The following is a 26,388-nucleotide window of genomic DNA, read 5'->3' as shown; positions in this document are numbered from 1 at the left end:
CACGAAACCTCAGCAGTATCACTACTGATCAACACCTTGAGATACATTACGATCATTCAGCATCCTACACCTATCAGGACACTGGAAATGCTTATATGCCTGTCCTGGGACACCCACACAGCGCCCCCTAGTGGACACAGTGGTCACTACACCACAGTACATATTTGGCATTGTATTATTTATAATATTTTAAGCTATGTATTCTTCCACTGATATTGATTTTATCATTGTCAGAACATGATTTTGATGTATCTCTCTTTCTTGCAGTGACGTATTCAATAAGACCTGGGATAGGTTGAAGCGTCACTTGAGTATAGCCGCTCTAGCAATTTTAACTCCGCTTTACCGTTATTATTTTTTTGTTCTCATCAATTATATTAAACATTATTTTCTTTCATCACCTCAAAGTTACAGAGTGTGGGGTGAATTTTTACTACATGAACTAAGGGCCATTTGGCCCGTTACACCAGCACCTTGCCATAAGACAGAGTGCAGACCAATACTCTTTCCATGTGACATGGTCAGACACATCCTGTCCTGTGTGATTAATGAAGGACAGACTGTGAAACTCACAAAGCCTATGTGAACAGTGCAAGAGATGCCAAAAATAAGAAGGAGGAGGGACTCAGATACGCCCTGTGTTAGACATAAAGGGGGGATCATGCACAATCTGTTACAAATGTTAGGTAGTGGGACTCATAGAATATAAAGCCTATGCACTAAGTGCAAGTGTAAGGAGGGGCGACGGATACTGGAGTACATGCGGGCAGAACTCTCAGAACTGACCCCCCCAACAGGTTCTTCGGGTGGAGTCCCTGCTAGGAAAATACAAGGAAGTGTTTGCCAAAAATGAAGATGACTTTGGGCGCACCACCGCAATAACACACGAGATACCCATCGGGGATGCGGCACCTATCAGGGAACGATATCGTCAGATACCCCCACAAATGTACCAAGAGGTGAAGGGGATGCTGTCACAAATGTTGAAGAAGGGAGTAATACGTGAGAGCCAGAGTCCGTGGGCCGCCCCCATTGTCCTGGTGCAGAAGAAGGACGGGTCTTTACGCTTCTGTGTGGACTACCATCAGCTCAACGCCTGTACAGTGCGGGATTCGTATCCATTGCCGAGAATAGTCCCTGTCCGTCTTTGAGAATTCCATGTACTTTTCTACACTAGACCTGGACAGCGGTTATTGGCAGGTACTAATGTCAGAACAAGACCGAGCCAAGACAGCTTTCATTCTTCTGATGGGATTGTATGAATTCGACCGCATGCCATTCAGTCTGGCCAATGCCCCGGGAATGTTTCAATGTCTCATGGAAAGATGTTTAGGGGACCTAAACTTTTAAGCTACTCTGATCTATCTGGACAACATCATCATCTTTGCCCCCACCTTCGACAAACATCTACGGAGACTGGAGCAGGTTCTGAGTCGGCTACAAAAGCATGGGCTTAAAGTGAAGCCTCAAAAGTGTCACCTCTTCTGTACTCAGATCGAGTATTTAGGACACAGTGTCTCAGCTGAAGGAGTGAAGCCTTCTCAAGAGAATATTGCCTTGGTACAGGAGTGGCCTACCCCAAAATCCGTGAAGGATGTGTGCGCATTGCTGAGGCTCACAGGATAATTTTGACGCTTCGTAAAAGACTTTATGCACATCGCAAATACTCTCCTGTGCAAAAACCAGGAAGAAGCATTCCTAGCCTTGAAGAAAGCTTTGACAGAGGCCCCCATGCTAGCTTATGCTGACTTTACGCAACCGTTCATCTTGCATACCGATGGGAGTCTGCAGGGGCTTGGAGCATTGCTGTCGCAGATACAGGACAGGAAAGAACGCGTCATAGAGTATGTGAGTCGGTCTTTACATGACTCCAAGAAGAACCCAGATAACTACAGTTCATTCAAGCTGGAGTTGTTGGCACTAGTATGGGCAATGATGGAGAAATTTGCAGGGTACCTGGCTGGCTCTGAAGTTCGCATGCGCATGGATAACAATCCGTTAGCTGATCTGGAGAAAGCGAAGCTCGGGGCACTTGAACAACGCTTGGTAGCTCGGATGGCGAAATTCCGGTACAAGATCACCTATATAAGAGGAGCAGAGAATACCCATGCTGATGCCCTTTCCCGAGTGAATTAACATAGGCCAGTGCCTAATCGGGATGAAGAGCTGGAGGCTGTGGAGGTCCTGGAATTTGGAGGAACTGCCAGAACGGTGGCAGCTACGTGGGAGACAGAACAGGAGGAGACTCATGCAAGTTTAATGGAACAACCACGCGATGAGTGGGTCCGAGTGCAGCAGGAGGATCAGGAGATAGCCCAATTGAGATGGTGGGTTGCATCTAAACAGGTGCCCAGCCATCATGAAAGGAGGACTGCATCACCTGAAATGCTGTGAATGCTTCGGCAATGGGAATGGCTTCAGCTATGAGATGACATCCTTTATTGGAAGATGTTTCTACAGTCAGAACTCAGCCTCATCTGGCAGACGGTGATTCCCTCATCCTTGGTGGACCAGGCGGCTATGGAGGCTCATGAAAAAGGAGCCCACTTTGGCCCTGAAAAGACCTTCCAATGGCTGCAGCTCCTGTTTTATCATCACAATCTGAGGAGTGTGGTGGAGAGAGTCTGCCAGCAGTGCTGGAACTGTGAACTGGTCAAACCACCCGAAAAGCAGGCTTCTACGCAAGAGAGCTCAAAAGGGGTTACCTCCCCTGCTCCATGTCCGGAACCACCTAGCCAGGCAGCAGGGTTGCCGGAGGGAAGAATTTCTGGTCTGGACCGACTGCACCATGTGACTGTAGGGAGCAGTGAGGAAATGAAAGGGGTGTCACGTCGCAGCCAGACTCAGGGCCTGCTGTTCCGGCGTCGGCCACTAGGAGGCGCCGGACTGACACGTCACTGCCAGACTCAGGGCCTGCAGTTCCGGTCTCGGCCACTCGGGGGCGCCGGACAGTCACGTCGCCGTCGGACTCATAGAATCATAGAATCATAGAATCGTAGAGTTGGAAGGGACCTCCTGGGCCATCTGGTCCAACCCCCTGCTCAAAGCAGGATTCGCTAAATCATCCCAGTCAGATGTCTGTCCAGCCTCTGTTTGAAGACTTCCATTGAAGGAGAACTCACCACTTCTCGTGGCAGCCTGTTCCACTCATTGATCACTCTAACTGTCAAAAAGTTTTTTCTAATATCTAATCTGTGTCTCCTCCCATTCAGTTTCATCCCATTGCTTCTAGTCTTTCCTTGTGCAAATGAGAATAAAGTTGATCCTTCTACAATGTGACAGCCCTTTAGATATTTGTAGACAGCTATTAAGTCTCCTCTCAGTCTTCTCTTTTGCAAACTAAACATTCCCAAATCCTGCAACCTTTCCTCATAAGACAGGGTTTGCAGACCGGTCACCATTCTGGTCGCTCTTTTCTGAACTTGCTCCAGTTTGTTGATGTCTTTTTTAAAATGTGGTGCCCAAAACTGGACACAATATTCCAGATGAGGTCTGACCAAAGAGGAGTAGAGGGAAATAATGACTTCACGTGATCTAGACTGTATGCTTCTGTTAATACATCCTAGAATTGCATTTGCCTTTTTTGCTGCTGCATCACACTGTTGACTCATATTCAGTCTGTGATCTATTAGTATACCCAAGTCTTTTTCACATGTGCTGTCACTTAGCCCTATTCCTCCCATTCTATATATGCTTTTTCCATTTTTATTGCCCAGATGTAGTACTTTGCATTTCTCCCTGTTAAAAACCATTCTGTTTGTTGCTGCCCACTTCTCCAGTTTATTTAAATCTTTTTGAATCCTCTCTCTCTCTTCTCTAGTATTAGCTATCCCTCCTAGCTTTGTGTCATCAGCAAATTTAATCAGTTTACCCTCAATTCCTTCATCTAAATCGTTGATAAAGATGTTGAACAATACAGGGCCCAGGACAGAGCCCTGTGGTACCCCACTTGAGACATTCTTCCAACTGGATGTGCAGCCATTTACGACCACTCTTTGGGTCCGATCACTAAGCCAGTTATGAATCCACCTAACAGTTGCCTTGTCCATTCCATACTTAATCATTTTTTCAATAAGGATTGTATGAGAGACTTTGTCAAATGCTTTGCTGAAGTCAAGATATACTATATCTACAGCATTTCCTTGATCCACCCAATCAGTGATACCGTCATAGAAGGAAATTAAGTTAGTCTGACATGACTTATTAGTTACAAACCCATGCTGACTCTGTTTAATCACTTCATTCTTATCCAGGTATTGACATACATGTTGTTTAATAATTTGTTCAAAGATCTTTCCTGGTATAGAAGTCAGACTCACCGGCCTATAGTTACCTGGGTCCACCTTCTTCCCCTTTTTGAAGATAGGAACAACATTTGCTCTTCTCCAGTCTTCTGGCACTTCTCCTGTTCTCCAAGAATTTTCAAAGATTATAGAGAGGGGTTCAAAAATTTCTTCTGCTATCTCCTTCAGTACTCTGGGGTGTAATTCATCTGGACCTGGAGACTTGAATTCATTTAGGCTAGCTAAGTGTTTCCTCACTATCTTTCTGTTTATAGATATCCTGGATTCTTCTATTCCCTTAATAGGACAGTGAATAACAGTTGATGTTACATTTCCTTTCTGAGAGAAAACAGATGCAAAATAGGAATTTAAAAGTTCAGCCTTCTCAACATCCTGTCTTACCATTTCATCATTTTCATCCTGTAAAAATCCTATAGCATCTTTGACTTTTCTTTTACTTTTGACATATCCCCAAAATCCTTTATTATTGCTTTTGACATCTCTTGCAAGCCTCAATTCATTTTCAGCTTTAGCTAATCTGATTTGTGCCCTGCAAGTTCTGCAGACAGCATTATATTCTTCTTTAGATATGCCTCCCTCTTTCCATTTTATAAACATTTTTTTCTTCCTTTTTAGCATGTGCTTAAGTTCTGTGTTCATCCATCCTGTTCCTGCCTCAGCCACTGGGAGGCGCTGTGGTTCGCTCCAGGGTGAGGGTGGTGGCAGAGAGGGGGCTCCTGCGCAGGCATCTGGTGGGCGCAGGCTCCGCCCCTCTGTCAGTCATGTAGGACTTACTGCATGTCCATCTGGCCTGGTCCGGGGGGCGGTCCTGGTTACATCATCGGGCCGGGAACCTGTGAGGGAGGACCTGATCCCTCAAATACCTGGGGACTGGTCTTGCAAGCCGCCGGATATATTCTTGGTTCCCCTGCATGTTACTGTGTGAATTGCTATAGTGTATACTCTGACCTCAGCCTGGATTCTTGACCATTCTATTGCCTGCCGTTTTTGTACCTCCGCCTCTCTTCCGACTTTTTGACGCTGACCTTTGCTTGGATTCCTGACTCTCCTTCTGCCTGCTGATTCTGTACCTCGCTGCCCTCCTGGTTTTACTGACCCTGGCCTGGACTTTTGACTCTCCTTCTGTCTGCTGATTTCGTGCCTCTGCTGCGCCCTGGTCTCAGACTCCTGCATCCTGACCTTGATTACGGGTTTTAGTTTTGACCCCTTGGTGGCCGTCCTGCTCTGGTCCACTGCTAATCTAGACAGCTACCTCCTCGGCCTTGCTACAATTCCAGATCCCTGTATAGGGGTTAAGGGTCTCAGGGTTACTCGGGGTGCTGTCCCCACTGCAGCCCAGATTCGCAGACGGCCGTCACATTATATCCAGCCACACTCCACAGCGCTTGTTTTCATTTCTGCAGCTCACATAGCAGCACAGCTGGCATTCATTCCTTCCCCGTTCTACTGCGCTTGCTTCCCATTATTGTGAGAGGGTCCGTGCAATACTTAGTGCATTGGAAGGGCTACGGCCCAGAGGAGAGGTCCTGGGTCCCCGCTGGTGACATCCATGCCAAGGGGTTAATTAGAAGATTTCACCTCTTTCACCCTGACAAACCGGGTTTTGAGGGTCCGGAGGCCCCTCTTAGAAGGGGGGTACTGTCATGTCGCAGCCAGACTCAGGGCCTGCTGTTCCGGCGTTGGCCACTAGGAGGCGCCGGACTGACACGTCACTGTCAGACTCAGGGCCTGCAGTTCCGGTCTCGGCCACTCGGGGGCGCCGGACCGTCACATCGCTGTCGGACTCAGGGACGGCTGTTCCTGCCTCAGCCACTGGGAGGCGCCGTGGTTCGCTCCAGGGTGAGGGTGGTGGCAGAGAGGGGGCTCCTGCGCAGGCATCTGGTGGGCGCAGGCTCCGCCCCTCTGTTAGTCATGTAGGGCTTACTGCATGTCCATCTGGCCTGGTCCGGGGGGCGGTCCTGGTTACATCATCGGGCCGGGAACCTGTGAGGGAGGACCTGATCCCTCAAATACCTGGGGACTGGTCTTGCAAGCCGCCGGATATATTCTTGGTTCCCCTGCGTGTTACTGTGTGAATTGCTATAGTGTATACTCTGACCTCAGCCTGGATTCTTGACCATTCTATTGCCTGCCGTTTTTGTACCTCCGCCTCTCTTCCGACTTTTTGACGCTGATCTTTGCTTGGATTCCTGACTCTCCTTCTGCCTGCTGATTCTGTACCTCGCTGCCCTCCTGGTTTTACTGACCCTGGCCTGGACTTTTGACTCTCCTTCTGTCTGCTGATTTCGTGCCTCTGCTGCGCCCTGGTCTCAGACTCCTGCATCCTGACCTTGATTACGGGTTTTAGTTTTGACCCCTTGGTGGCCGTCCTGCTCTGGTCCACTGCTAATCTAGACAGCTACCTCCTCGGCCTTGCTACAATTCCAGATCCCTGTATAGGGGTTAAGGGTCTCGGGGTTACTCGGGGTGCTGTCCCCACTGCAGCCCAGATTCGCAGACGGCCGTCACATTATATCCAGCCACACTCCACAGCGCTTGTTTTCATTTCTGCAGCTCACATAGCAGCACAGCTGGCATTCATTCCTTCCCCGTTCTACTGCGCTTGCTTCCCATTATTGTGAGAGGGTCCGTGCAATACTTAGTGCATTGGAAGGGCTACGGCCCAGAGGAGAGGTCCTGGGTCCCCGCTGGTGACATCCATGCCAAGGGGTTAATTAGAAGATTTCACCTCCTTCACCCTGACAAACCGGGTTTTGAGGGTCCTGAGGCCCCTCTTAGAAGGGGGGGTACTGTCACGTCGCAGCCAGACTCAGGGCCTGCTGTTCCGGCGTTGGCCACTAGGAGGCGCCGGACTGACACGTCACTGCCAGACTCAGGGCCTGCAGTTCCGGTCTCGGCCACTCGGGGGCGCCGGACCGTCACATCGCCGTCGGACTCAGGGACGGCTGTTCCTGCCTCAGCCACTGGGAGGCGCCGTGGTTCGCTCCAGGGTGAGGGTGGTGGCAGAGAGGGGGCTCCTGCGCAGGCATCTGGTGGGCGCAGGCTCCGCCCCTCTGTCAGTCATGTAGGGCTTACTGCATGTCCATCTGGCCTGATCCGGGGGGCGGTCCTGGTTACATCATCGGGCCGGGAACCTGTGAGGGAGGACCTGATCCCTCAAATAGCTGGGGACTGGTCTTGCAAGCCGCCGGATATATTCTTGGTTCCCCTGCGTGTTACTGTGTGAATTGCTATAGTGTATACTCTGACCTCAGCCTGGATTCTTGACCATTCTATTGCCTGCCGTTTTTGTACCTCCGCCTCTCTTCCGACTTTTTGACGCTGACCTTTGCTTGGATTCCTGACTCTCCTTCTGCCTGCTGATTCTGTACCTCGCTGCCCTCCTGGTTTTACTGACCCTGGCCTGGACTTTTGACTCTCCTTCTGTCTGCTGATTTCGTGCCTCTACTGAGCCCTGGTCTCAGACTCCTGCATCCTGACCTTGATTACGGGTTTTAGTTTTGACCCCTTGGTGGCTGTCCTGCTCTGGTCCACTGCTAATCTAGACAGCTACCTCCTGGGCCTTGCTACAATTCCAGATCCCTGTATAGGGGTTAAGGGTCTCGGGGTTACTCGGGGTGCTGTCCCCACTGCAGCCCAGATTCGCAGACGGCCGTCACAAGGGGCAGTGGACTGGAAGCTGTGCAGGCAGAGGGCGCGAAAGCAGAGGGTGCCAGACACAGAGTAGAGCATGCCAGAGACAGAGCAGAGCGCACCAGACTGAGAGCAGGCTGCAGCACCGCGCTCCCAGAGAGAGAGGGAGCTCCCCGTCAGAGGACTGGGACTGTAGGACAAGACGTTGAGAGCGCTGTAAGTGAGTCGGCAGCCTCTGTGACCAGAGGAGACTTCCACCCTGACAGTGCAGAGACAGTGACCCAAGCCCACGGTCCCGGTGTGCGAAATATTGTTCCTGTGGAAAGACAGTCGGTGTATCATATAGAGACTCAGAGCAGGGGAGACTCAGGTCCGCAGCGTCTCCCTGCTCCTTGCTTTAACCCCTGAGGTTAAAGAGCGAGAGTCACCTGATTACCCTCTAAAAATTATGAGCAAAGTTCGCCTGATGACCTTCAAAAATTTTGCGAGGGAGCTGTTTGTTTTACCCTCTAAAAATGATGTGCTTGGGCCTCATGATGACTCTCTAAAAATTATGAGCGGTGGCTGCATGATGACCCTGTTGATATGGTGGAGAAGGAGGACGAAAAGGACAAGAAAAAGAAGAAACCATAAAACCTATAGCCTTTATGGGTGGGAAGGGGTGCATGGGAATACAACAGAAAAAAAAGGAACACTGTAAGTTGACTGTATGTTCCGCTGCTGTCATCTGCTGACATTGAGAAGTCTGAGGCTCATGGCCTCGGCCTCTACGTGCACCATCAGCATCACGTCCACTTCCCGGTACCTTACTGCACGCCTTGTGCATTTTACATTAGGTATATAATATAAGCCTGCAAACTTTCCGGCATTAATAGGGAAAAGAAAATATGTAGCCCTGAAAATGACTTTTATTTTGAGTAGAAGGACTGTAAGGCAATAACCCCTGCCTATATGCCTCAAATCCCACAATATCTTGCCCTGAAATGGACTTTGGTTTTATTGGTGCAGCAGCGGTATACAAGTACTGCATTAGAAATTAAACTCTGCCTATAAGCCTGCTCTAATCTAAGCTCTCCTCGCAATATCAGCTCTCCCTGAATTGCTTATAGAGGACAGTGTGCCAAGAATCGCGTGACCAGATCTTATGTAAGACCCAATGATGTAATGCGGCAGACTAATCACAGTAATGCCAGTAGCCAACATAAACTGCATGTTTATTGGCTGTATAGTGTGCGAGAAACATGTGGGGTGGGGACTCGAGCATGGTGTACCAGCACCGGCGATACTCAACCAAGTAGCGAGCTAATCCAAGTACCTCGATGCGCAATTAAGTAGCAAGATTATCTGGGCACCCTGATGCTCGATCGAGTGTGGATCAATGGCGAGAACGCTCGCTCATCACTAAACATGACCCTAGATAACTACATTCAATTGTTTAAAATTGTAGCTTTTCCTTTTTCTTAATATGCGTAAGATCACCTTACTAAAAAATATGAAAGGAATAAATTCCATAATGCTTTATTGTCAGAGCGACGTAAGGCCCCATTATTGCTATTTGCTCTGCCAGGATGTGAGAGAATTTGGAATATGGGCACAAAGTGAAATTCTGGTTTCCATATTTGCTAAAAAAAAAAGGAACAGGACAATAAAGTCAGCGATCAAGGCAGGAAATTACTTGTCTTTTTAATGCAGCTTAGGTTGAAGTTGAAACATTGAAGGATAAAATTTCTGTTTTTCAGCCATTACGCAAGGGAGTGGCGAGGAAGACAGTGACTGGAAGACGAATGTGAAATTCTGGTAGGATGTCTTTTCTGATAATTTATGTCTTAGCTCCTGTGGAATAATCTGTCTTTATGTGCAGCTGACAAGGGGTTATGGAGCTGCCGCGGGGGAGTCAGACGTTGGGTTCGCGGTGAAGCTTACTTTGGACTTTAAGGTCTCATAATTAATATTTTAATAACAGAATTGAATATATATTTTTATAAGCATTACCGCCTTCGGCTTAGTGTATTTTGGAATTAGTCAACGATGAGTTAAAAAAAGATATCCCGGCAAAGTTGTGTAAAATTGTAAAAATATCTGCGGTCTGAAATATATTGGATGTGCAAAAATAAATGGCGACCTGCAAAAATAAAAGAAGCGGTGCTTCTTAAGGTTTCATAAAAGTTTAGAAAAATATGGAGTTTTGCAAAGTAAAAGGTCATTCTAAAACCCTAAACTGATTCTGTTGACTTTAAGGTCGTTTAGTGTTGTGTTGTACTAAAAGATGAAATTCAACTTCATTTTCATCTTTTTAGCAGACGCCTGAAAGTTTTATTGCAAAACTGACTGATATTTGGAAATGTTCGTAATTACTTCCACCTTGACCAAAGCCCCAGTCCCAGCTGATGAAAAACAGCACCAAACCATAATTCAGCCTCCACTATGCTTCACTGTAGGAATGGATAAACATTGTAGGTAAAATGGAGTACACCAGACCATAGGGTGATATCTTTATATAAAGATATATTAAAACCAGGTAATCTGCTCACCTGAGCAAGTTGTGTAGGCGAATCTCCTGTTAAAACTCAATAATGGTCTCTGCTACCCTGTGGGTGGGAGAGTAACTCTGCTGGGAGGAAAAGACAATTCATGTTCTTGGACTGCGCTAATCGAAATGATGATCCTTGACCCTACACCGTATATAGAGGAGAAGCTTTTATTTCACAACCCATTTCCACGCCAGACAAGCATCTTTCTCTAGTGTAAAAACCAACTGTACAGTGGACACAGGACTTTAAATAGCTTGAATAGCCTCTCACTGTGGGAATGGTGATCTTCTTGTGTTGGCTTTTCATCTTTTGGAATTAAGGACAAAAAGTTCCACCTTGGTCTCATCAGACCATAGCACGTTTTCTCACGAGCTTTTGGCAGACTTTTAGCAGGTTTGGGCAAAACATAGCTGGACTTGGATGTTCTTCTTTGCAAGAAAAGTTTTCTGTCTTCCCGCCTTACCCCATAGGCCAGACATATCAAAAATATGGGAGACCCTTGTCCCATGCAATACACAAACAGTATTGGCCAGAAATTCCTGCGGCTCCTTTAATGTTGCTGAAGGCTTCTTGGCAGCCTTTAAGACCAATTTTTTTTCTTCTGTTTTTATCAATATTTGAGGGAAGTCCAGTCATATGTATAATGTTTGTTGTGTCAAATTTAAGACACTTCTTGATGATATCTTTACAGTGTCCGTGGTAAATCTATTGCCTTGGAAAAAATTTAGTCCTCTTCTCCAAACTGGTAACTTTCCATAATGAGATCCCTTTGCTGTGTTGTTATCTGCTTACGGCCCATGGCACCTGTTGTAAAATGCAACCAAGAAAATGTCAGACAAAACTGACAGCAAAACTTTCTATGGTGTTCATCAGAATTGTTGTAAGTGAAATGATTGCGGCCGTGTCCTGATTACTATTTACCATGAATTTATGTGACTGATAATTCTGACCACAGCCGCATCCTCAATTATAAGAGGGTGTTTACACAGGAGAAGCTATATAAAAACATCTAAAACCACATAAAGAAAATGAAATGTGTGCAGCAAAAGGAATACTCACAAGGATAAAGGGTATATAAAGAATTACAATATCCCCTGAGAGTGGGTTACAGGACAGGAAAAGGTCACAGGTATGCATGAGCCTATATCAAAGGAGATAATACCGATAGATGATTAACTAAAGTAATAGAGGAGTGAGGAACAAGCCCCACGTGTATGGCTGCGGTGCAGCTTCATCAGGGGCAGTGAATAGAATATGCACATGTATACTGCTCAAAAACATAAAGGGAACACTTAAACAACAGAATCTAACTCCAAGTAAATTATTCTTCTGTGAAATCAAACTGTCCACTTAGGAAACAACACTGATTGACAATCAACTACACATGCTATTGTGCAAATGGAATAGACAACAGATGGAAATTATTGGCAATTATCAAGACACCCTTAATAAAGGAGTAGTTCTGCAGGTGGGGACCACAGACCACATCTCAGTACCAATGCATTCTAGCTGATGTTTTGGTCACTTATGAATGTTGGTTTTGCTTTCACACTCGTGGTAGCATGAGACAAACTCTACAACCCACACAAATGGCTCAGGTAGTGCAGCTCATCCAGGATGGCACATCAATGCGAGTTGTGGCAAGAAGGTTTGCTGTGTCTGTCAGCGTAGTGTCCAGAGACTGGAGGCACTACCAGGAGACGGAGGGGGCCATAGGAGGGCAACAACCCAGCAGCAGGACCGCTACCTCTGCCTTTGTGCAAGGAGTAACAGCAGGAGCACTGCCAGAGCCCTGCAAAATGACCTGCATCAGGCCACAAATGTGCATATGTCTGCACAAATGGTTAGAAACAGACTCAATGAGGATGGTCTGAGTGCCCAACGTCCACAGATGGGGGTTGTGCTCACAGCCCAGCACCGTGCAGGATGCTTGGTATTTGCCACAGAACACCAGGATTGGCAAATTTGCCACCGACACCCTCTGCTCTTCACTGATGAAAGCAGGTTCTGGAGTCTGGATACGCCGTGGAGAGCGATCTGCTACCTGCAACATCCTTCAGCATGACTGGTTGGGCAGTGGGTCAGTAAGCATTGGTACTGAGATGTGGTCTGTGGTCCCCACCTGCAGAACCACTCATTAATTGAGGGTGTCTTGATAGTTGACAATAATTTCCATCTGTTGTATATTCCATTTGCACAACAGCATGTGGAATTGATTGTCAATCAGTGTTGCTTCCTAAGTGGACAGTTTGATTTCACAGAAGTTTCATTTACTTGGAGTTTATTCTGTTGTTTAAGTGTTCCCTTTATTTTTTTGAGCAGTGTATATTGATATATATATATATATATATATACATGAACCACAGATGAGATGAGCAGTTTCTGGTATAACTGACACCGTGATCATGGGCAGTAAGTGGCACCGTCCAAGGACTGTAACGCACGAAGGCCTAGGAGATCAGGCAGCGAGACGCGCAAAGCAATCATAGGGTAGTGCAGCAAACTTAATGTCAGTGTGGGAGAAGAATCTCTTGTATATGATGCAAAAGAACAGTGGCATATGTGCCAGAAATGTATTTATATAACTGATTTATATAGCGCCATTAATTCCACAATGCTTTACAGACATTAACGGCACTGTCCCTGATGGGGCTCACAATCTAAATTCCCTATCAATATGTCTTTGGAATGTGGGAGGAAACCCACGCAAACACAATATACAAACTCCTTGCAGATGTTGTCCTTGGAGGGATTTGAACCCAGAACCCCAGGGCTGCAAGGCTGCAGTGCTAACCACTGAGCCACCATGCCGCCTAAAATGCAAGGGGATATCCAGTGCTGCCCGCAACAAGAAGCCAATCAATAGGATCAATGCAGGACCAAATGTAGTGCCATGGAAGATGTGTACATGCAATACCACAGAATGCACCAAAAAAAAAAGTACCATATGTGACCAGGTGTACATGGGCAATGGGTACTATATATATAGAGGTATATTGGTGAAACCATGTTGCTTGTGTGGCGCCCCTGAGGGTTCAGTCGCCACAGAGGTACTGCACCTCCTCCTGAGGTGTGGTTCCCCACGATCCAGGTAAGGTGGAGACACCTGACCACACTCCAACACCTGTACCCCACACCACAAAGTAGTGTAGCAAAGCACCTTCGGCGGCTCCCTGCTTGGAGTGTAGCATAGCACTCCTTGGTGGCTCCCTGCTTGGAACACGAAGCGTGCTGGGGAGGTGGGTGGAGTTTAGTTCATTAAAAGAGCGGGAAGAGTTGAGTCAGTCAGTCAGTCTTTCATTAAGTCAGAGAGTGAGGATGTAGAAGGACAGAGTGTGAGACAGAGAAGATCCCCGGGAGAGGAATGGAAGAAGGAAGTGCTGCAGCAGGCCACAGTGATCTGGGTCTGCTGGCACAGGAAAGAGACAGAGTAAGGAAGCTTGATTCTCCATTGGGAAGAAGGATTAGCATGGAACGTGAGGAGAATAAGAGAACAAGGACCAGGGTTAGAGGAGAACCCTTTTCAAGTTCTAAGCGCAAGGCCGGGGTCCGGTCCCCGAGGTTGTACGGATACTAATGGTCCTGCAGCAGACACCGGAGGAATAGAAGTAGTGACCACTTTATTCCCACACAAGACTTGGGGGCACAACAGCAACGATAGTGAGCCGGGACTTAGTAGCAACGAGTCCCCGAAGCAGGCTACAGCTGTCTGCCGTACAAGTAGAGTTCATAGGAACATCTGACAGGAGGAACTCCAGTGTAACTCAGTACTAGGAGTACTTCATTCAAAGGTGTTATAAGAGGAGACGTTCAGAAAAGGCACATCTATAGGCGGAGTGTTGGAAAGGAGTACTTCATCTTGCCGGGAAGTTGGCTGAGGTCCTGACCCGGAGGACATGCCACGGATGCGGGCACCTGTACCTGCATCAGACTGTGAGTAAAGCTTTGGAACTACCTGCCCTGGTGTCCTGTACTTATTCCTGCGCCAACCAGCCCAGCACTCCTACATCCCTTGCGCCTGACACTACTCCATCTACGTGTCACTTCACCTACACTGCCCTGGGACTACAGCCCTGCCTGTGGAGGGCTATAACATCACTGCTGCATCACACCATGTGTCCCAGAGGATCTGTCTGCAGCATTGGTTTACATCTCTATTGCCGAACACCACAGGTGGCGTCACGAATCACTTATAGACTTTCACCACCATAAGCACACTGAAACATAACCCCTTTTGTAATGGAGCCCCATGGCCACGGACCGGGTCACTGCTGCCGTGACAACCCCTGTTGAGAAGATCAACTGGCCCGGTACCGAGTACCCCACGCCCCTGGTGAGTGAGGACGCTCCACTTGCTATAAAAAAAAATAAGCAAATAATGCATAATGTTGCAAGTGCCAAAACGAATGAACAGTGCTCAAGGCACACATGGTGCACCCAGCGACGATTTTATGGGCACAGCAGAATAAAACATGAAAAAAATGTAAAAAAATGGTAAAAATTAATTGAAATAATTAAAAACGGATGGGGGAAATCCATGAGCCCAATTATGGGTACAGAGTCAGTATCATCAAAACTATTCACATCAAAAATTGCCTATGTGATGCAGGATGAACTGTTCCGAAGTTGCAAAAACCATAACAAAAAGCAACTTCTAGTAATTTGTCTTGAAGGCATATATACATGTATCCAGATGTATGGAAAGATCACACAAGGAATATCATCAGATAGAGATTAGTCCATAAATGTCCAATAACATGGTCAGGAATGGAGTCATGGGTTGCATATTGAAGATCCATCTTGATTCTAATTGTCATACAGTAGCTGTCTATGGCAATTGCCCCCCTGCCATTGTTTGTGAACTTCTGTAGATCAAAAGACGGATATTGTTAGATTGATCACCATGTACTGGCAGAAAATAAACAGGAGTTAGCGTCTTACTCTTCTTGAGGTCAGCCGCGACCACATGAATGGGGGAGAGATGCTTTTGTGCACGTTTTCTCAACTCATGAGACGTCTGGCCCACATATTCCTTGTGACATGAGCAAATCATTGCATAAATGACATTTTTAGCTTTGCAATTGATGCAGAATTTAAGCGGGTGTTGTGTGGAGTGAAAGGGGTTGATTAAAATATCCCTAATGGAGCTTATGAGTGGACAGACATTGCAGTCCCCACAGGGAAACGATCCCCTAAGGATAAAGCCCAGATTCAGTCTAATGGTAGGCCACATGAAATGGCTTCTGGTGAGAATATCGTGTAAGTTCGCGACTCTCCTGGCTGTCAGTAAAGGTCGTGCACTCATGAGGGGGGTCATTTGGGGGGTCCATGGTCAAAATAGAACAATTATTATGCAAAATGTTTCTCCTACCGGATCCAATCAAATGTTGTAATCAGATATGAATCTGGGTGGCAAGTACAGGGTCTTGGCTATGTTCCTTGGCTCATTGAAAGGCAGCCAAAATTACTATTTTAGGCTAGCCACGTTGCTGGAATCATTCCGTCAGAGATTTGGATTGTGTGTGGAAATCATCAAGTGAGGTGCAATTCCGTCTTACCCTTAGGAATTGTCCTATAAGGACTCCTTTCCTTGTATATAGAGGGTGGAAGCTAGCAGATGGTTGTTCACTGTCGGCTCCCGAAAGTGGTTCGTGACTAGCCGGTCATGAAAGACAGAAATCTTCAGAACTAAAAAGGAGGAAGGAGTGTTTGTCAGGATGATCTTCTCAGGGTTATGATTGAGATCACTCACAAATGTTACACATTCAGTTTCAGTACCCATCCATATGAAAAAGATGTCATCGACATAGCAATACCAATGTAGAACTTGTTCTTGGACAGGACGAGACTGATAGACACCTGTTTCCTCCCACCACCCCAAAATAATGTTGACATAGGCTGCTGCACATTGAGCCACATGGCAACTCCAGATACCTGCCAAAAATATAATTATGACTGAGAACAAAATCCAATAAATCAACAAAAAAGGAATCATGGATACATCATAAGCTATAAAGGGGAAAAAATATATTCCCAGAAAATACTCAGAGGAGTTATTCGCTCTGAGAGAGAAAACGGTTTCATCATCCATAGACCATCATTTAAATAATGTCCTTATGCTTACACTGACTTTTCTCACTGTCCAGCAGATCAAGGTCCTGGCTGGCGTCTCAACTTTGTCCCTAGCCAAAATTTCGATCTGTTCCAGACGATGCATGAAGTAAACAGGTTTTCCCGTAAGCCATAATCATCACCATTAAGGCCGGGACCACACTAGCGAGGAATACGGACGAGTGCTATGCGATAAAACATCGCATAGCACTCGGACCACTTAATCTACGGGGCAGCTCCCATCACCGTTTTTTTTCTCGGCCTTATTATACGTGCAAGTGAAATCGCAGCATGCTGCGATTTGCTGCTTATAGCGGCCGAGATTCGCCAATGTAAGTCTATGGGTGCGAGAGAAAATCGCACACCACATGGACCATCCATGTGACTTGCGAGAAATACGCACTGGTGTCCTTTGAAAAGTCGGCAATTCATCTGCGCTGTACAGTATAATCACACTGACAGTTTATAAAAGAATAGATATATACACATAGAATACATACTGTATATACTTCTCAAAAAAATAAAGGCTGTTAGTGTTCCCTATACTATATATCTGTCAGTGACACACACACATATATATATATGTCTGTATATTTCATAGAAAGATAGAAGCAATTCATTTGTTGGCTTCTGTAAAATCACTGCAAATTCTCACGGTGATCTGCTATGAAGACACTGAGCTTGAACTGCCGTGACCTCATCACTGGCATTTTCCCACGGTCCTGAGGTCACAGCAGGTCAGCCCAGCTGCGAGAACATCTTCAGTGAATGGCGTTGATGTCACTGATGCTGCGCTCCCTCACAGCCTGACCCACGCTGAAGTCTGGAGCGTGGGAAAATGAACTAGCATTCATGAACTAGCATTTTCCCACGCTCCAGAGTTCAGCGCGGCTCAAGCTGTGAGGGAGCACAGACTCAGTGACATCAGTGCTAGTCACTGAGGCTGCGCTGGCAACATCTCCTCATTCACCAGTGGTTTTTCAACCGGGATGGTCGCATCTTAGCACTGTCCAGGCTGAAAAATGTATATCCCCCAGATATGGATTACGGCATGAGACAGGTATGGTAAAAAGTTTGGGGAATTATGGAAGTCACAAGATCGACAGACATTTTAATGATACAGCAGCAAAATAATAAAAAAAAATTGAGAAATCAATTTCAAAACATCTGGATTAATTCAGTATAGAGTATGAGCCACTAACACAAATCCCACACTTAACGCCTCAGCTGCTATCAATGAGGTTATTAATAATCATCTGTGGAAGGTTCTATAACTAAATCATTTGGGCACAAAGATCATCAAGATCCGCTGCTGGCAGAAAATGTGACGCTAGTCATTTCTCACAGTCAAGCCGTGAGGCAGAGTGGTCTAGGAATCCAAGGTCAGAAGCCAGGAGGATACATCAGAAACAGAGGGAAGAGACAAAAGCGAGGTCAGGTAACGTTCCTAGGTCAGAGTACCGGGAGGATAACGGATCAGAGCTGAAGGGGTTAAACAGGCGAATGGTCAGGGCGAAGTGCAAGGTCAGGCAACCAATCAAGCATTCTGAACTCAAGGCACAGGAAGCACAAACCTCACTTGTTGAATGTACGTCTGGCAGTGGTCTGGTTGGGAGAAGCTGCTCAGTTAAGTAGAGATGGCAACTAACCGGGATAGTGAACACTAGAGTTGAGCGACTTTTGGTTTTTTAGGGTCGCGTTTCGTTTCGTGAAACCCGACTTTTCCAAAAGTCGGGTCGAGCAAGATCGTCCGATTATAGGGAAAAGTCGGGGTCGTCCCGAAACACGAAACCCAATGTAAGTCAATGGGGAATAAAAGTCGGCAGTGAGAGGAGGACAGGAAACACACCTACAGTGCCCATTTGAATGCCAAAAGCATCAATTCTTCTTACTTAAGCTTGTCAACCTTAATTAACTTCATAATACAAGTTACTCACTGAAAAATGGGGGTTATTTGGCTAAAGTTGTGGGGGGGAGGGCTGGCTGCAGGTTTTCATGTGCCCTGGGCGAAAGAGCGCCCCTTTAACACATACCACAACTCATCATGCTCCGATACGGCAGAGAAATAGCGGTATAGTACAATGAAAAATACCTCACTTTTTACATCTCATGACGAGGCCCATCTATTTCTCCATACAGAATCATTGGTCCCATATAATGTTTGAAACAGTATATGATGAGCTCCACATAATGCTACAGTATATGTTGGTCCCCATGGATGAAGCTCCACTGTCTTATGGGCCCAAATAATGCTCCAAACATAATGGGCCCCATTTCTAATGCTCTAGTGTATAATGGGCCCTGTAAATGCTGCTCCAGTGTCTGATGTCCACCTTTGGAATGTTCCAGTGTATGGTGGGCCCCATCTATCATTCTCCAGAGTATAGTGCTCCCCAAAAATTGCTGTCCCAACATTGAAAACAATCAAATAAGTCTCCTCGTTAAGGAATCCCTGTACTAGTCTAGACTCCTCGTCGTCCCCATCTTCCATCTCACTGCACAGTATTTCAACTTTCCAAGTGCTGTGATCCTAGGCAAGCAGGGGGGGCCCACTCGTTGGCGACGGCACTGGCACAGGGCCCCTGATAGTACGGTGGTGTGTCTGATGGCGGGTGGGCCGAACCTGCACTTTCATCTGCAGCTTCCTCTTTGTCACCGTGTAAGATGGAACTGTATATGGGAAGGGTAACCTGAGTTTCATCAGGGTCAGATTCAGGTCGTGTAGCGTGCGAGGGGAATGTAGTGGTCTGGGTCAATGTACCAGCAGATTCATCGAGCAGTGGCTGGGCATCAGTGCACTTGTGTCGCCCCCAGGAGTACGGTCGCCACAGTGGCTTTACCTTCTTCCTAGGGAGTGTGATGTCATGCTTGGGAGCAACGAAGGATCTCTCTAGCAGGTTAACTGATTGGGCGGTATTATTCCCACGAGTCATGACCCTCCAAACAGCGTTCATGAAGGCAAAGTGTTTGTTTTACGTGGGCAGTATGGTTGCAAAGCTGAACCTTAAAGGAATGTCCAGAAGGGCACCACCAGGAGTGGAGCCTACGGTTAAATTCGACTCCACCTGGGAAACCTCAACCATGCCAGCTACAGAACAGATGCACACATTGCAAGCTTAATTCCGTTAACGAACGAGACTCCGTCATGCCCCGCGGTCCGAGTCCGGCTTACTAGAGGGACACGTGAGGCTCTGGCACATGAGATTGGCCAATAACTGGTATGTCATGCCCTTACATGTCCGTGGCTGCATGTGCGCTACACTGAAAAGGCCAGCGTTTGTCGCTTACAGGTGCAGATAACCCGCTGAACAACGTTAGTGATGGGGATCACTGATTACAGTTATTACCCGCGAACAATGATTTCCCAGTAAGTGCAGGTCAACCGCAGTTCCGGAATTAGGCCTAACCGTCATTCCTGAAAAAATGAAAAACTTACATGTGCAAACCACAGGTGCTGTAGCTTGCTTAACAGCTCGCCAGCCGTTCTCACGCCCAGTATGGATTACACGTGATTGCACAAAGGTGAGAAAGGGTACCGTATCCCCAGATAACATGTATAGATAGCGTACACATTCAAAATATATGTCTATACATCAGGAGGCAGGCTCAGACGGTGTTAGGCCCAGTATGGATTGCACGTGATTGCACAAAGGTTACAAAGGGTACCGTTTCCCCGGATAACATGTATGGATAGCGTACACATTCAAAATATATGTCTATACATCAGGAGGCAGGCTCAGACGGTGTTAGGCCCAGTATGGATTGCACGTGATTGCACAAAGGTTAGAAAGGGTACCGTATCCCCAGATAACATGTATGGATAGCGTACACATTCAAAATATATGTCTCAGGAGGCAGGCTTAGACGGTGTTAGGCCCAGTATGGATTGCACGTGATTGCACAAAGGTTAGAAAGGGTACCGTTTCCCCGGATAACATGTATGGATAGCGTACACATTCAAAATATATGTCTATACATCAAGAGGCAGGCTCAGACGGTGTTAGGCCCAGTATGGATTGCACGTGATTGCACAAAGGTTAGAAAGGGTACCGTATCCCCGGATAACATGTATGGATAGCGTACACATTCAAAATATATGTCTATACATCAGGAGGCAGGCTCAGACGGTGTTAGGCCCAGTATGGATTGCACGTGATTGCACAAAGGTTAGAAAGGGTACCGTTTCCCCGGATAACATGTATGGATAGCCTACACATTCAAAATATATGTCTATACATCAGGAGGCAGGCTCAGACGGTGTCAGGCACAGTATGGATTTGACGGCCCAGATTACACAGCGGAGGAGCAGGGAGAGATAAAGATTGCAAATGCTGGGGCCCTGCCCAAGCAAGGGGGGCCCACTCGTGGGCGTCGGTACTGGCACTGGGCCCCTCATAGTACAGCGGTGTGTCTGACGGCGGGTGTGCACCACCACCGTCAGAGACACTTGATTGCACTATGAGGGACCCTGTGCCAGTGCCCGCGCCCAAGAGTCGGCCTACCCACCTGTCTAGGGCAACGGCACTCGTACGGTGTCGTGCGCTAGGTGGTGACCCCGGCCATGGGGGGGGAGGCAGCACAGTTAGGGAGTTATAGAAAGTGGCATATGTTGATGTTGGACATTCAGCTGATGCAAAAGGCGAAATAGGTGAAGTCCCAGGAAGAGGTGGACCAAAGCAAGCCATTTTTCTGTCACCCTATGTGTCATCAGGGGAAGGTGGCACAAAATCCTTGGAAACCCATGCATGGTTCATTTTAATGAAGGTTAGATCATCCACATTTTGGGTTGACAGACGGGTCCTTTTTCTGTCAGGATTGATCCAGCTGCACTGAAGACTCTTTCCGATAGCACACTTGCAGCTGGGCAAGCGAGCTCCTGTAAGGCATATTGGGCCAATTCAGGCCAGGTGTCCAGTTTAGCGGCCCAATAGTCAAAGGGGAATGACCTGTGTGGGAGAACATCGATATGGGAGGAAAAGTAGTTTGTAACCATAGTTGACAACTGCTGTCTCCTGTCACTTTCCATCGATGCAGTATTACCAGTTGTGTGAGCGGTATTTGAAAAATCAGTCCACAACATTGTCATGAAACCCCTGTCTCCAATGCCACTTCTGCTGTGTGCACCACGAACACCTCTGCCAAGCTGCCCCCGGCCCGTACGGCTCGTGTGAGAACCATCACCGCTGCTGTGTGCTGGGAATGCCTCAAGCAACCGATTTACCAGAGTTGCTTGTTTATTAGCCAATATTAGGTCAAGGTTCTCCTGTGGCATGATGTTTTGTAATTTGCCTTTATAGCGTGGATCCAGGATGCTGGCCAACCAGTAGTCGTCATCGTTCATCATTTTGGCAATGCGGGGGTCCCTTTTTAGGATCTGCAAGGCATAATCTGACATGTGGGCCAATGTTCCCGGTGTCAATGATGCACTGCGAGTGCTGGGTGGAGGAGCACTTTCTGGCAAATCCACATCCCTCCAGTCACGCACAAACCCTGTACCAGACCTTGCCACGCCAACATTTTCACTTGCCCCACGAGATGCATCCTCCTCCCCCAAGTAATCATCCCCATCATCATCCTCCTCCTCCTCTTCTTCCTCCACCTCGTCCAGGAGAGGTCCCTGAGCAGACAATGGCTGAATGTCATCAAGGATTCCCGCCTCCTCTTCCTCCTCATCAACATTGGCTGCAGACGCCTGCTCCTTAAGGTGCGTCAAAGTTTGCATGAGCAGACGCATAAGTGGGATGCTCATGCTTAGGGTGGCGTCGTCTGCGCTTACCAGCCGTGTGCATTCCTCAAAACACTGAAGGACTTTACAGAGGTCTTTCAGCTTCGACCACTGCACGCCTGTCAACTCCATGTCTGCTCTCAAAGTGCCTGGCCGTGTATCCTCCCACAAATGCATTATGGCCTGCCTCTGCTCGCACAGCCGCTCCACCATGTGCAGGGTGGAGTTCCACCTTGTTGCAATGTCGATAATGAGGCGGTGGTTGGGAAGGTGGAGCAATCGCTGCAGCTTCTGCATACGAACGGAGTGTACAGGCGACCGGCGGATGTGCGCGCACAGTCTTCGCACCTTCTGGAGCAGGGCTGTTAACTCCGGATAATTTTTGAGGAAGCACTGCACCACCAGGTTCAAGGTGTGAGCCAAGCAAGGTATGTGGCTGAGTTTTGAAAGGGCTATGGCTGCCACAAAATTACGGCCTTTATCACTAACTACCTTGCCTGCCTCAAGATGTACACTGCCCAGCCATGACTCAGTTTGTCGCTTCAAGTACTCGGCCAGCACCTCGGCGGTGTGTCTGTCGCCCAAACACATCATCTGCAACACAGCCTGCTGACGCTTTCCACTAGCTGGTCGATAGGGGGACACCTCGTGTGCAACAGTGGCAGCTGCAGATGGAGTGCTCGTACGACTGCGCTCTGTGGACGAGCTTTCGCTTCTGGAGGAGGAGGAGGAGGAAGAGGGTCGAACGCCTACAGCCAACTGTTTCCTATACCGTGGGCTAGGCAGCACTGTCCCACCACCGCTGTCCCCTGTGGACCCTGCATCCACCACATTAACCCAGTGCGCAGTGATGGACACGTAACGGCCCTGGCCATGCTGACTGGACCATGCATCAGTTGTGAGGTGCACCATTCCGCTCACTGACTGCTTGAGTGCATGGACAATGCGGTCTTTCACATGATGGTGGAGGGCTGGGATGGCTTTGCGAGAGAAGAAGTGGCGACTGGGTAGGTCATAGCATGGTACTGCATAGGCCATGAGTTCGCGGAAAGCTGTGCTTTCCACCAACCGAAAGGGCATCATCTCAAACGAGATTAGTTTGGCAATGTGGGCCTTCAAACCCAGTGTACGCAGATGAGAGACTGAGTACTTTCTTGACCTACTCATAGTGTCTGGGAGGGTGAGCTGGACTTGAGAGCTGCATATGGTGGAAGTAAATCACAGAGAAAACAAGCGATCAGAAAAATCCAAATAACTACATATGTATGAAACATATAAAAGTTTAATCAGAAAACAGGGAAACAGGGCAGGAAGTGGAGTCATAGATTGACCATGGCAGCGTGCAAGCAACCAAATGGGGTAAGCATGGAGTGGAAAAACCTAATAGGAACATCAATACAAGGCATGTAACTAGATGACATAATTGAAAACAAAAAAATTTTTTGCAAGTTCCTAAAGGAATAAAGAGTGTGACAAAACAGGACAAATACATAAATGCAAATAATGAGCAAATGTCCAATGACAAACTTAATACCTGTTTTAGTAGTATATAGCAGTCCACTCAAGCATAACCCCCCCAACGCACATTTCGGCAGATGGCCTTTCTCCTTAGCTCACTATTTGCATGGTCGTCATGGCTGTTGTAGTTAGGTAGGGCTCTTTGACTCCTCCTCATTGTGGGCAGTTACAACGATGACGCCGCCGCTGCCCATTGTTTTGGTTGTCGGGGCAACGCTCGCGTCATCATTGGTGGACGCGTTGGCGTGGTGATGTCAATAGGGGAGGAGCCCTGGCAGCGCGATTATGGTCATGTGACCAGTGCTGCTGTTATCGTCACTTGCACCGCATTGGGTGCAAATAGTGAGCTAAGGTGACTCACGTGACTCCACCAATGATGATGTCATCTTTATTGGACGACACATAGATCATGACACGTTGTTAAATACATGAACGGTAGTTTTCACTTAAGTCAGTAGCGATTTTTATTAAAAGAGTCCTAACTTGGAGGTGTCTATCTACTTGCTGGCTTCTTATTTCAGATAGCCTGTTTATTAACACCCATATGAAGAGTCTGCTTTAGTGGATTGGCGGTTTGTAGCCATGACAATGGATGTTATGGGTGGGTGGAACCTTGATACACTCGCACCATTGGTGATTGATCACATGGGTATGACCTTTGGATTGATTGGTTGACTCTGTCTTAAATATCCCCTACTTCCTCCTTCCCTTGTACCCCTTGAGAAAGGCCATCTGCCGAAACGTGAGTTGGGGGGGTTATGCTGGAGTGGACTGCTATATACTACTAAAACAGGTATTAAGTTTGTCATTGGACATTTGCTCATTATTTGCATTTATGTATTTGTCCTGTTTTGTCACACTCTTTATTCCTTAAGGAACTTGCAAAAAATTTTTTTGTTTTCAATTATGTCATCTAGTTACATGCCTTGTATTGATGTTCCTATTAGGTTTTTCCACTCCATGCTTACCCCATTTGGTTGCTTGCACGCTGCCATGGTCAATCTATGACTCCACTTCCTGCCCTGTTTCCCTGTTTTCTGAATAAACTTTTATATGTTTCATACATATGTAGTTATTTGGATTTTTCTGATCGCTTGTTTTCTCTGTGATTTAATTCATTTTGCGATTATCCTTGTATATAAATCCTCTACTTTATCCCATTTTTCTATATTTTTAGCAAAGGATTGGTATATTCATATCTACGTGAATGGGATTGTTATCCTTACTATGGTTATATGGTGGAAGTAGCGGTGGACAGGGCGGACTGAGAGGGTTGATGATGGTGATGGAGTTGTTGTTCTTTCTGATGGCCTAGAATCAGTCTTTCGCTGATATAACAGTGGGATTCCCTGACTGCTGTGGTCTTGCAACGACACCTCAACATTTGCTGCTGTGCTAACCGGTGGGCTTACAGTGGGGGAAACAATGTAGCGTTGCTGACTACCTTTGTTGTGATCAGTTGCACATGTGGCACTTGAGGTTTGGTGTTGTGTCCACGCTTGCAAGTGCATGCTGGTTAAATGTCTAAGCATGCAACTGGTATTCAAATTTTTCAGATTTTTCCCTCGGCTAAAGGTCTTTGCGCACTTCTTACAGATAACCTTGGCCTGATCATGAGGATTTTGTTCAAAAAAGTGCCACACTGCACTCTTCCTACTTTGGCAGACATTTTGCGGCCTAGCACGCTGTGATCTTTTGACCCTCTGGACAAGCTGTCCAGCAACTCTTTTGATGTTTGGAACCTGTCTTTGAAGTGCTCCGGGCCTGCCAGATAACAGCTGTTGCGATGTCGATGTCTGCTGTGGATGCTCCTCATCTGAGCTATTGGAAGCAGCACCCTCTTCCCCCAATGGATGCCAATCTGGGTCAACAACTGGGTCATCCATCACCTCCTCTTCTATGTCATGTGCACCTTCCTCTGTGTCACCGTGTATGGTGGTATAGTGTGCGGGAAGGGGCACCTGAGTCTCATCAGGGTCAGAATCTGGCTCTGTACACTGCGAGGACAATGTAGTGCTCTGAGTGAATGTACCAGCAGAATCATCCATCAGCGGCTGTGCATCAGTGCACTCCATGTCAGATTCATCTTGGCCTGGGTAATTCACCATTTCACTTGATAATCCAGGCATGGTATGTGAAAACAGCTCCATGGAGTAATCAGTAGTATGGCCTGCGTCATCCTTCAATCTTGGTTGGGGTGAAGGACACAAGGAAAGGTGTGGTTCATGAACATGAGCCTCCAATGACGACTCAGTGCTTTTACTTTTTACAACTGAAGAAGAGGAGGCGATAGAGCTGGAGGCTGAGTCAGCAATGTAAGACAAAACTTTTTCCTGATGCTCTGGCTTTAAAAGCGGTTTGCCAACTCCTAGAAAACTAAGCGTTCGAGGCCTTATGTAGCCAGACGATGACGCAGGGTCAGCACCTCCTGCATTCGGTCCTATTTTGCTCTTGCCACTACCATCAGATCCACCACCAACACCATCATTACCAGCTGCCAACCCCCGCCCAATTCCACGGCCTCTTCCACCAGCCTTCCTCATTTTTGGTAGAAATGTAGACAAAA

Source organism: Dendrobates tinctorius, unplaced genomic scaffold (assembly GCF_039654945.1).
Source record: "Dendrobates tinctorius isolate UK_male_01 unplaced genomic scaffold, ASM3965494v1 ptg000216l, whole genome shotgun sequence".
Lineage (NCBI taxonomy): Eukaryota > Metazoa > Chordata > Amphibia > Anura > Dendrobatidae > Dendrobates > Dendrobates tinctorius.
The sequence above is the reverse complement of the archived record's forward strand: the minus strand, read 5'-3'. Positions refer to the sequence as shown.